General features: G+C 41.9%; 1 long non-coding RNA gene across 1 annotated transcript; it reads left to right on the top strand.

Annotated features, from left to right (window-relative positions):
- Positions 1-5,248: 5,248 nt before the first annotated feature.
- LOC119028238 lies at positions 5,249-8,139 on the top strand. Its single transcript, XR_005077635.1, has 3 exons — positions 5,249-5,399; positions 7,095-7,181; positions 7,364-8,139. It is a non-coding gene; the product is annotated as an uncharacterized LOC119028238 (long non-coding RNA).
- The last annotated feature ends 3,627 nt before the right edge of the window (positions 8,140-11,766 follow it).

Genomic DNA, 11,766 nt, shown 5'->3' with positions numbered 1-11,766 from the left:
GTACAGTGACGGACGAATCTGGTTTTGATGCACAGGCTGAGGAGGAGAAGCAACCTACGCATCTTTCACGTGAGAGCACCAACACTGACACACATGCCCTTACACTGTAAGGTACACTACTCTACTTGCATGCGAAGATGAGCTACAGGGCCGTTTTAAACACTCTTTCCTGCTTTCTAAACACTGTCCCGTGAATTTCATGGGGAGAGATCTAATGTGTGCTTTGGGTATTGGTTTAAGATAGACTCCGAAGGGGTTAGTGGTGGTTAGGGAAGCAGCCACATTCGTGAAGTATGGTAAAGAAGATCTTTTTTACTCATATCACTGGCAGCTCCCCCTCATAGCTCTTGATTCTGTAAATCACACCCTCCTGCAGACAGCCAGAGCATGCACAGCGCACACACGCAACACACACGCAGACATGGTGAGAGCACAAGACCTTCAGTGCACAGCACACATCTCCCTCGGTCCTGATACGAGCTTTGAAAAAAACTGGTGCAGGGAGAGACAGGGACAAGATAACTGAGGCTTGTGTGGTTGTATTGGAACGACTAAATGTGTGTTGCTTCTGTAACCTTGACGGATTCCCACTCTCAGCGTTTGTTCTCGGTACCGAACTTTGACCCTCACATTCCATTGATCAAACCAAAGGGGAAAGGGTGGCAGGAATTGGGACCATGGACCAGGGCATGCAATGATGCAACAGGTTGGACACAGACGTCCGATCCACATGTTGAGTATCACCACAGTTTGAGAACATACAGAAAAAGGTTTTCAGCTGTAGTAACTGCAGTATGATCTGTCGAGCTCATACCTGACACAAAATGGGATTTGTCAAAATTTGTCAGGTCAAATAAGGGTTGTTTTGATTATTTTTTGTTGATGACGTCACTGAGGTACCAGAGTTCCGAGTCACCAACAATTTTTAACGCAGCACTGCACGACAATTTGGATTCTTTAAGGCTGCCCAGCAATAGTGCGCTGTTGACTTATGTGGATGATCTGTTGATTTGCTCTCCCACCAGAGAAGCCTGTGTAGCAGACACAGTGGCCTTGATCTCCCATCTGGCTGATAACGGACACAAAGCAAGCCTGTCAAAGATGCAGTTTGTCTGTGAGAAAGTTGTTTTCCTAGGTCATGTGATCACAAGGGAAGGGAAGATTCTCTCTCCCTCCAGAATAGCTGCAATCCAGTCTATTCCGAGGCCTCTCACCAAAAAGCAGGTAATGAGTTTTTTGGGTATGACGTCATATTGCAGACAATGGATCCTGAACTACGCATAAATAGAGGCACCATTGGCAGCAATCGCCCATGGGAAAGGCCTCAATGCGAACGACGACGTTGACTGGACGACTGACGCTGACAAAGCATTCACTGACCTCAAACTGACCCCGACTGCTCACGACCTTTCACCCAGACAGTCGACGAAAAGGGTGGGTACATGACTTCCGTATTGCTACAAGACCACGGGGCCGCAACAGGCCTGTAGCGTACTTTTTCATCAAAACTTGATTCAGTGGCGGCAGGCCTGCCTGCCTGCCTCAGAGCTGTGGCTGCTGCAGAGAAAGCAGTGATGGCCTCTCGAGACATTGTAGGGTATTCTGATCTGACACTGCTGGTACCCCACGCTGTCTCCTTGATTTTGCTTAAGCAGAAAACCTCTCATCTCTCAGCTGCTAGGTGGCTGAGATACAACACCATTCTGCTAGAGCTCCCAAACATTACTGTGAAACGATGTACAGTTCTTAATCCTGCTACCCTTCTTCCCACAGCTGACGATGGAGAGGTGCACGACTGTGTTGCTATCATTAATGAAGTCTGCTCTCCCAGATCTGATCTGCAGGAAGTGCCACTTCAGAATGCAGACCTGGAACTGTTTGTGGATGGCTCAGCATCAAGGGACCCAGGGACAGGAAAGAACCAAACAGGGTTTGCAGTCACAACATTACATGATATTGTTCTAGCTGAACCTCTCCCCTTAAACTATTCCGCTCAAGCCGCAGAGCTTGTAGCCTTAACAAAAGCATGCACATTGGCCAAGGACAAGTCTGTTAACATTTTCACAGACAGTCGTTATGCCTGGGGAGTTTGTCATTCATTTGGCCAAATTTGGGCAAACAGAAAATTCCTGACGGCTTCAGGAAAGCCAATTGCACATCACACATAGGTTGCCTCCCTCCTCGATGCTCTGCTGCTACCAAAACACATCGCTGTCTGTAAATGTGAAGCTCACACTAACAAACCAGACCTCATTTCACAGGGAAACGCCAGAGCAGACGCCGCTGCGAAGACAGCAGCTAAGCAGCGACTAACAAAACAATGTGTTGTTATCCCTGCCTCACCATTGACATCTTTCGCAGATCTGCAGGAACTACAAGCGAAAGCCACTCCACAGAAGAAGGCCAACTGGAGGCAAGCTGGTTGCGGTGTCAAAGAGAATGTTTGGTATGGTCCTAACAACAAACCGTGCTTGCCCAAATATCTTTTTCCTTACTATGCTAAGTTGACACATGGACGAGCTCATGTGTCAAAAGGGGGAATGATGAGTGAGATACAAAGATATTGGTTCACAAAAGGCTTCTCAGCCTTCTCCCAAACTTTTTGCAAAAGGTGTGTGATCTGTCTCACAAACAATGCAGGGGAGGTCTTCGGACGCAACAGGGCGCCCATCCACCCCCTGAAAGACCATTTGATCATTTACAAATGGATTTCACTGAACTAATGCCTAGTGAGGGAAAGAAATACTGTCTCGTGGTGGTTGACATGTTTTCTAAGTGGGTGAAAGCCTTCCCTACATCCAAACAGGATGCGGCAGCAGTTGCAAAACTTTAATCACAGAAATCATCCCACGTTGGGGAATTCCAGCTAAAATTTCCAGTGATAATGGCACACCTTTTGTAAATACAGCCCTGAAAAGTGTGGGGGACTACTTAGGTATCGACCTAAAACAGCACTGCGACTACCACCCAGCAAGCGGAGGTGCCATAGAAAGAGAAAATGGCACCCTGAAAAACAAACTTGCTAAATGTTGCGAAGAAACAGGTCTGTCATGGACCAAAGCCTTGCCAACCGTCCTCATGCACATGAGGGCTAGAATCAGAGCTAAAAACAACCTTAGCCTTTTTGAAATCTTGTTTGGTCAACCTCTGCACACCGGGATTGGGCCCGGCACGAGACAGCTCCCAGGGACAGGTCAGTGTGAGGATGAAATGTTGCGTTATTGTGCAAACCTGTCCTCTGTTCTTTCTGATATTCACAAACAGGTCAAGGACGCCCCAGCAGCCCACAAACTGCATGATTTGGAGCCAGGGGATTGGGTCGTCATTCGAGATCTCAGGAGAAAGAACTGGAGAGCCCGCAGATGGAACGGGCCATTCCAAGTGCTTCTGACCACGGAGACGGCAGTGAGGATCGCAGAGAGAGCCATCTGGGTTCACGCCAGCCACTGCAAACGGGTTCCAGAGCCAGCGGACGACACCTCACAGAGCGTGCTTATTGTAGAATAATCATGACTGATGTTTGAGCATGTCTTTTGAGCTGTGAAAAGAATCTGTTTTCCAAGCTGACTTGATTTTTTGTGTCCTTCACTATTACTTACGAAGGAATTTTTTTTAATCTAGTCTGTAGTGAGCATAGTATGCTCAAAGGGAGGAATTGTGATGGAAAAATTCCTTTTCATTAGGGGTTGATGAATTTTGAACTATTTTGTTGAATATGATTTCTTAAAGACATTTATCTAACTTGCTTCATGTGACTGATATGTTATGCAAATGCATGAACACCTAACCTCTGCCCTATATGATTGTAACAGTGTCACGAACCAGCCAAAACTCAGATAGAAAGTCGTCTTCTTGTCTTATGTTTTATGTCTGATAATTTTATGCTTCGCACAGAGTCCCAGGTCATGCGTCATGAAGTTTTAACTTTACGTCTTGTGTGGATGAGAAGCCTGTCTGATTGGGATAGTCGTATGTACGTGTGTGTGTGTAGCTTAATCACTGCTGGCACCGAGAGTGCTTGTCTCTTCCCCTGACCTTGTTGATATCTGTGTATAAAATTGTGAACACTCCTTTACTCTGGGCTCATTCACTCAGCTCATGAATTTGACTGTGTGGTGAGTCCATCTGCAGATGGTTGGATTAAACTTACCGAAAAGACAGATCTGACTTTACTCTTTTATTGACAGAAATTTCCACCACAGGTCGAGCTATTCTTTTTCCAGGCTGGTGTTTTAAACTTCAGTTACTCTCAGGTTTTTAAATCAATCACCAGGCTCAGGTTCATCTTTCACTGTACATTATGTTTCAAGTTTAACAGGAGGTTAAACTGTTTTTGTTGTCTTTGTCACTCAATTTAGTTTTGTGTCTTGTAGATGTTGATTAAAGATGATAAAGAAAAAATGCTGCTTCCTTATTGTTATTGGCACCACTGTGTTGTTCCACCTGCTACAGGTGAAGCCACTGCCCCTCTCTATTTTTATCTCAATAATAAGCCATTGTAAATCACATGGAAGTTATTCATTCAAGCAGTTGGAATGGTAATCACACGGACACACACCTAGTTACATGTGCGTCACATTTTTTGCGTTGTACATTAGTGACTGTTTATATTGGGACAATGTGTGTTCAAAGGAAAACATGGAAAACATGAAAGACCAAAGTCTCAGGTGTATATTTTGTATTCATTTTCAGATTTTGTCAGTATCAGTGCAGAATTACAAGCAATCAAATAGAGAGTGTGAACATCTGACATGCTGCCCCACCAGGATAAGTTGTCTCACTATATGGAGTAAGATGTTACACTGGATTTTGCAACTAATAAACCAAGGACAAAATTATTGTTGTTGTTGTTCTTTTTTTACTTGAAAGTGAACATTGAAGTCAGGCACAGAAATGTTTATCACTGAGCTTGAAAAATTTATTGAACACAGCCACTGAACAAAAGTTAATGTGACGGGGTCAGTTTTAGTGTTGTAGGTTTCGTTATTTTGTTTACTTTACTGTGATTTAAAGATCCTTACGTCATATTGCATTCAATGTTGTGTTGCATATTTACAGGATTTGATTTGTAGTTGGGATTTATGTTGAATTGCATGTGTTTTTTTTCGAACTGGCCATTAACTAGACACGGAGTCGCCAGCAGCAGACTGATTAGCAACAAGCCACAGGTGGTGGCGAGCATGGGAGTGACCCTTTTTATATCATATGCAAGCTTTCTCCCCTCAGTTGGAGACAAACCAAAATAGATGTCAGCTGATCTCATAATATACTTCTCAAGCTGCTGTTCCAACTCTGCGCTAAAAACCTGCCATGGTGATTTGTACAGAACCACTGTAGTTGGGACAGCTGTCTCACTTTGTATTTTAGCTGGGGTGAATGTCTTGCAGTGCTGAGCCAAGGTACAATAGTTGACATTAAAGTCCTTTGCTGTACTCCTGATTGATTTATTAGCTTGGCTCACCTGCCTGACTGCCCTCAGGTACTGCGATGCCATGTTCTGTTTTTCATTTGTAATTCCTGGCCATGTCTTCTCGCCTTCTCCTCTCCTTTTAAACCACCCTTTTTTCTGTAAAAATAATGTCAAAATTTCTTTATGATAACTGTTGATAAGCAGACTTTCTATCTTAATTTCAGTCCTTTTTGAAACGTGTTATCTCATTCAAAATGACTGAGACTTGTTGCCCCAAACTACTATGTTTGCTAACACTAGCTCTATCTTAAAGTTAGCTTCAAACTGAACAATGACTGAGGTATGACAGGATGCCTTAATCTCTCCTCTAACAAGTCCACATGTATCACTGTTAGGATTTTTATCCGAACATAGCTTATTTTAAAACATATAAAGATGAAATTTTTTACTTTGGGTTGTGCAAAATGGTTACTTGGTTCTCATCTCAGCTCACAATGTCCTATCCTCTTCTCAGACAGGACACGACACCTGACCACGTAAAGGAAGAAAACTAGTATTCCACTTTTAGTTGCACCCCCTGGTGGAGAGGATAATTACTGCGTGACAACAAGCCCCGGACTGCCCTAGCTCTAAAATCATGTTCCATGTTGATATTGTAGCCGTCCACCCAAACAAATGTATTTGAAACACTTATCTTTCACGAAATTTGGCATTATTTGGCATGTTTACTAGAGCTATAATTACACTCAAAATGTAGGTTTGGTCTAATTTCAAGACAGAATGTGGGATTAGAGGACAACTGATCCTAATTTGTTGCTGTTACACATTTTTGGGATGTCTAGTTGTTGACCTGTTCTACAGCGTCCTTCACTACAACCGCACATATTTTGTGGTTTATTTATACAAAAAGAAGTGTACAGTTCATCTCAGTTTACATCGTTCTTGAAGTTCAACAAGCTTCGAAAAACATTCCTGTTAAAACATGACTTTTTGGTTGTTTGCGTGTCAAAGAGTCTTGGTTAACCCTTTAGATTGCACCGGCTTGAGGACTGTGAGAACATGTCCACACCTTCTTTTGATTTACTGTCGTTACACCCTCCATTTTTAAATCATTGTTCTATAATTAACATGATAACTATCCTCTAAAATTCCAAAGAACATTATTCAACATGCCAAAACAGTGTGGCGTCTTCAGCCCTGTTTTTCCCCTGGGTTTTGTGGGAAGGTGTATTTTCTGTATTAACATTTATTTTTAAATGCAACAACTGCTCATCACTGAGTTCACCTTTTCAAAAAGCTTCAGACGGCACAAACGCAGTAACTGTGGATCACTTTCATTGCTTTCTGCACCGCTGATCTTCTGGATATCAAATGTCATGATGTCATTATTTTTATTCTATTATACATTTGAAAGAATTTTAAGAAATTCCATCAAGGTGGCCTTGTGATAGCGCCTTTACAAGAATGAGACAGACGGATGGACAACATTGAGAAATACTTATTCTGCCTCATGGCCTGGAGTGCATCCACTGGAATTTTCAGTAATGCCATGCAGTCACCAGGATATAATGTTGACAGTTTATGTGTCTTTTAACCAAAAATAAGTCCAAAGTTGACCATTGTATCAAACATGGCATCTCACATTCACATTATATGCTTTCTTACCTGACTTTCACATCATAAGAAGGAGGGGATGGCAAGCAGGAGACCACAATCTGAGTCTGTGGGGAGAATTCCAGATGTTTTTGCGACGACTCTGGCACAACAGCAGGTAATGTAGGTAACGCAGCTTTGAAAATCCATGCTACATACCAGACCTGCCGCAAAGCAAATGAGGCTCCTCCACTCCCTGTTACTGGGAGAGACCTGAATGCAGCTGGTGCTGGAGGGCATTTATTCTGGACTCTAATATGACAAGTGACAGTCACTAATTCTGTTATTTCTGATTTACAGGTGCATTGCCTGTTCACATTTGTTGCCTGGCCTCTGGTTTCACTGCCTCCAGCTGTTTCAGGAACCGCTGATCCAGACACTCACTTTTCTCAGGCCCAAATCAACCTAGAAATGTGCCTACGTGGATCCACCTCCTATCCCGCCCTCTCCACACTCATGGCCAATGCAAAGTGCCCCATGAGTGTTGATGCATGGAAATGAGCCACTGGTCAATGGATTTACAGTGAATCATGGCCACAACAAGAGAAAGATGTAGAAATTACATATTTCTGGCACAGCAGCATGTTCACTGCAGCAATTTACACACAACACAACTATGCTATATGGAAACTAACTAAACTAAAATCATACTTATGTTATTTGTGTACAGTTTATATTCTTTGTTTACAAAATTATCATAATCGGCTGTATTACATCAGATGTCATCCAGCAGTCTGGCACTTGGTGCTGTGCTCCAGGTGGATGAGATGGTGAGACAGTGCTGAGGAAATATGATTTCAGATTTGAGTTGGGGGATATGTTTTACATTTAAATAGGTGTTTGTGGAATAAACAAGCTTCACTACAAGCTCAAGTACAAATGGCACTGCTGGTGTAAATATCATTTTTCATCTCTATAATTTATGGATTATTCTAATGATGATTTTTTATGCTTATTTGTTTGGATTTGTTTTTTATTTGTCTCTATTTTGGCTCATTGACTGATAATATTCAGGATGTGATTCAGTTCTATAATCATCATCATCTACTATCCATGTCACTGCTCTTTTATTCTATTATTAAAACACAAAAATATACATGAATCCCTATTTGTCAGATGCCTGATCAGAGAAAAACACTTCTGTCATTAATTTAACAATATCATATAATCATCACTGTCTAATTTCGTATGGACGTATAAAGTAACACAAGAGCACCATCTGCTGGCAGACAACTCACTCCCTGGCATGTTGATACAGAGAACAGCAGAGAACCAGCTGAGTACCTGGGATGGATTTTGAGATGTGCAGATAAAGAAATATCATATAATTTTAAGATACTTCTTTACCCTTTATAAAGCATGACCCGTGAAATATAATGAGTTCACAGCAGTGGTTTGATCAGTTTTACAGCATCAGAAAAGTTTAATAATATGGTTGTTTACACAACTCCCTTTATTATAACCAGTCAGTTATTTTCAGAGTGATAGCAGGTTATAGTATTGTAGTTGGGTTGTCAGAACATTAACGTTAAAAGTCAATATTAGCTGTTGATGTTGAGGCTGCAGCTCACTGTCTGGCAGCAGAAGTTGTTGTTGGTTGGGCTCTGGTTGTTGGGGCAGCAGTTAAAGGTGGGGCAGTCGTTTTCTTTGGCAGTTGTTGTTGTTGTTGTGGCAGCAGGTGTTGCCTTGATAGTATTACACAAACTGGTCCCACAACAGGTTGGACCACTGATGAATGTTCCAATACTTTCTATGAAAGGTAGGCTACCCATGCCTGGGGCAGCTGCACATAAGTTTGAAGATGCACAGCCAAAGGGTGGAGGAGTTCCATCCGAATAACATTGTTGTTTTTTAACACATGATGATTTCAGGAGGAACTATTCAGATTCTTCACTTGTTTAAAATAAGCAACACCATGATTTTCAAATGCTATTACAAACAAAAGTAAAAACTTAAGAAACTTGAACTTAACAACAATCAAGTTACAATGTAATAATGTAGTTATGTTTTTATTAGGGCTGTCAGTTTAACGCGTTAATTAGATTAATTAATTACACTGCAAATTAATGCGTTATAAAAATTAACGCAATTAATTCTGAGATTCTGAGTGGCAATTCAATGTCTGAGCATTTTAAACTCCCTTTATTATAACCAGTCAGTTATTTTCAGAGTGATAGCAGGTTATAGTATTGTAGTTGGGTTGTCGTTAATTAGATTAATTAATTACACTGCAAATTAATGCGTTATAAAAATTAACGCAATTAATTCTGAGATTCTGAGTGGCAATTCAATGTCTGAGCATCTACAACTCCCTTTATTATAACCAGTCAGTTATAGGAGTTAAAGGAGTCATCACCCGGAAATCGCAATTTCTCTTGTTAAAACATGGATATTGGTGTTGGACCTCACTTGAAACTTGAAACGCTGGAGTTTGAAAGTGGCTCAGTTTTGTTTGTTTGTTTGTTTGTTTGTTTTGCTTTGGCTCTTTTTCCAAACAGGAGTAGCGCACAAGCATGCGCATTCTTAAAGCAGGAGATTTTCACTCTGCTCCTGCAGTGACGTTACCACAGGAGGCTACTTGCATAAGCCCACCTCTCTCACACCACCAAGCCCCGCCCCCCCCGCCACCTGAGATCACCAAGCGCCGCCATTACTGAGGAGAACAAGACGTCTGAACGTCGCTCCATGTTGCGCTGTTGTCGGCTGCCAAAATCAACACACCAGTGTTTTCAGTATCCCTGCATCGGCGGACCAAACCACCAGGGACCAGTGGATCAATTTTATATATGGCAGAAATGTTCCTGTCAGCCTCCTTGCCGCTCTTCATGTTAGTGGGAAACACTTTACCACAGACTCATTCGCTAATTCGGGGCAATACCAGGTGAAGATGGGTTCAGGGACGCACCTACAGTGCAAATCGGTAAGTCTGGCAGCTTGTGTAAGGTTATTCTTTATTGTGTCTGAGACCCTGAAATGACGGTATACCGCTGTCTGTTTAGCAGAAAGGGCAGCAGCTAACTGCTAATCGTGCTAACACTAGATGCTAACGGGACTAGCATAAACATTGAACCCCGTATTTTGTCTGCGGTGTGTTGCTCTGCGGTGTGGATGATCGTTATCGGACACCAACCCCTGTTGGGGGCCATTTCATCAAGTTGTGGCAGAGACATTGTGTTTTCTGAGGGACCCGGAGCGAGCTGAGCTGCTCCCAAAACTAGGCGAGTGAATGTGTTGACATTCAGTAACTAACGTTACTATGGCAAGCCGTTTTAACATTTAATCAAACCACACTCCTGTCTGTAATTGCATTTTAGATTTCTCCTAGTCAAAACTGTATTCTCACTAGTCAGAATGGTAATTAAAGATATCCGGAATAACATTCTTACTAGTAGAAATGTTAGTTCAAGTTATCTACAATTTTGATTGTACTAGTCAAAACTAAATTTAAGATATCTAAAAATCCATAAAAAGTATAAGTGGCTGTTTAAACATTTAATAATTAGACTGGATATGTATTGCCCACATCTTTAATTTAGTTCTTCCTAGTCAAAAAGTTTGTTGAAATTGTTACTAGTAATAATTTTCATTTCAGATATCCAAAATTGTATTGCATTTTTGAATAATGCACCTGGCCTAATTGGTTTGCTGGGATGTGCTTGACCATTTTCTTTAAAATTTCATTTATGAAACGCACTTAACCAAAAAAAAAAAGTGGATTTCAAGTCTTCTCTTCTTAATGTATTCAATTGATTAGTCATGCAATACAATTTTGTAATGTCCTAGAATTCAAATTCTTTATTTGGGTACCTTTAGTAGATGTGAGATTAAAATGCGATTAATTAGATTAATTAAATTCTGTAATTAATTAGATTAATTTTTTTAATGGCCTGACAGCCCTAGTTTTTATATATTATTTATTATTGGGTTACTACAAGTCAGTGGAGTTCATTCTGATGTATAAACCAAATGCGTGTTTTTTGAAAAAATGTTTGTGCTTCATTTTTGATTAAATCTGCATCTCTAAAGTAACAAGTCACGATAGCTTTCATGTAAATTTAGTGCAATGAAATGTATATTTGCCTCCGAAATGTATATATTCAAGTACCCCAACATTATGCACGAGTTCAAAGAGCTCAGCTTCCCAGTACGCACATGACTTCCCCATTTTAGCTGCTGAGTGTGGGTGGGATCAAGTAGCCTTACAGGGCTTATTTTTAAAGGGGTTGTCTGAGGAAATAAAGGAAGAGCTAGCTGCTAGAGATGAAAGTACGTCCCTAGAAGAACACATTAAGTTAGCCACCCGACAAGATAACAGACTCATGGAAAAACAAAGGGGAAAGGCTGAGGGGCAGAGATCCAGGTTCTCCTCCCCTGCCTGCAGTCCTCACCAGCAGCTTTTGACCTCCTTGAGAGCCTCCAGCAGTCGCCCAGAGGAAGCTGCACCACCACCAGTCAATGCTGAGGATCCCATGCAGCTGGGACAAGCCAGACTGACTCTGGCAGAGAGACAACAACGTTTCCGCCAAGCTTTATGCTTCTACTGTGGCCAGGAAGGACATCCCCTGGCCAAGTGTCCAGTTCTGCCAAAAGGGGAGGCTGATCAGCCAGCAGGTGGCAGCTGGTGAGCCATACTTCCCCAACATCAACCCCCCCAAGAAGCAGAAGGATCCAGGTTCAAGGTATGCTGCGCTGGTCACTTGACA

This window comes from Acanthopagrus latus, chromosome 11 (assembly GCF_904848185.1).
Source record: "Acanthopagrus latus isolate v.2019 chromosome 11, fAcaLat1.1, whole genome shotgun sequence".
NCBI lineage: Eukaryota > Metazoa > Chordata > Actinopteri > Spariformes > Sparidae > Acanthopagrus > Acanthopagrus latus.
The sequence above is the reverse complement of the archived record's forward strand: the minus strand, read 5'-3'. Positions and strand labels throughout refer to the sequence as shown.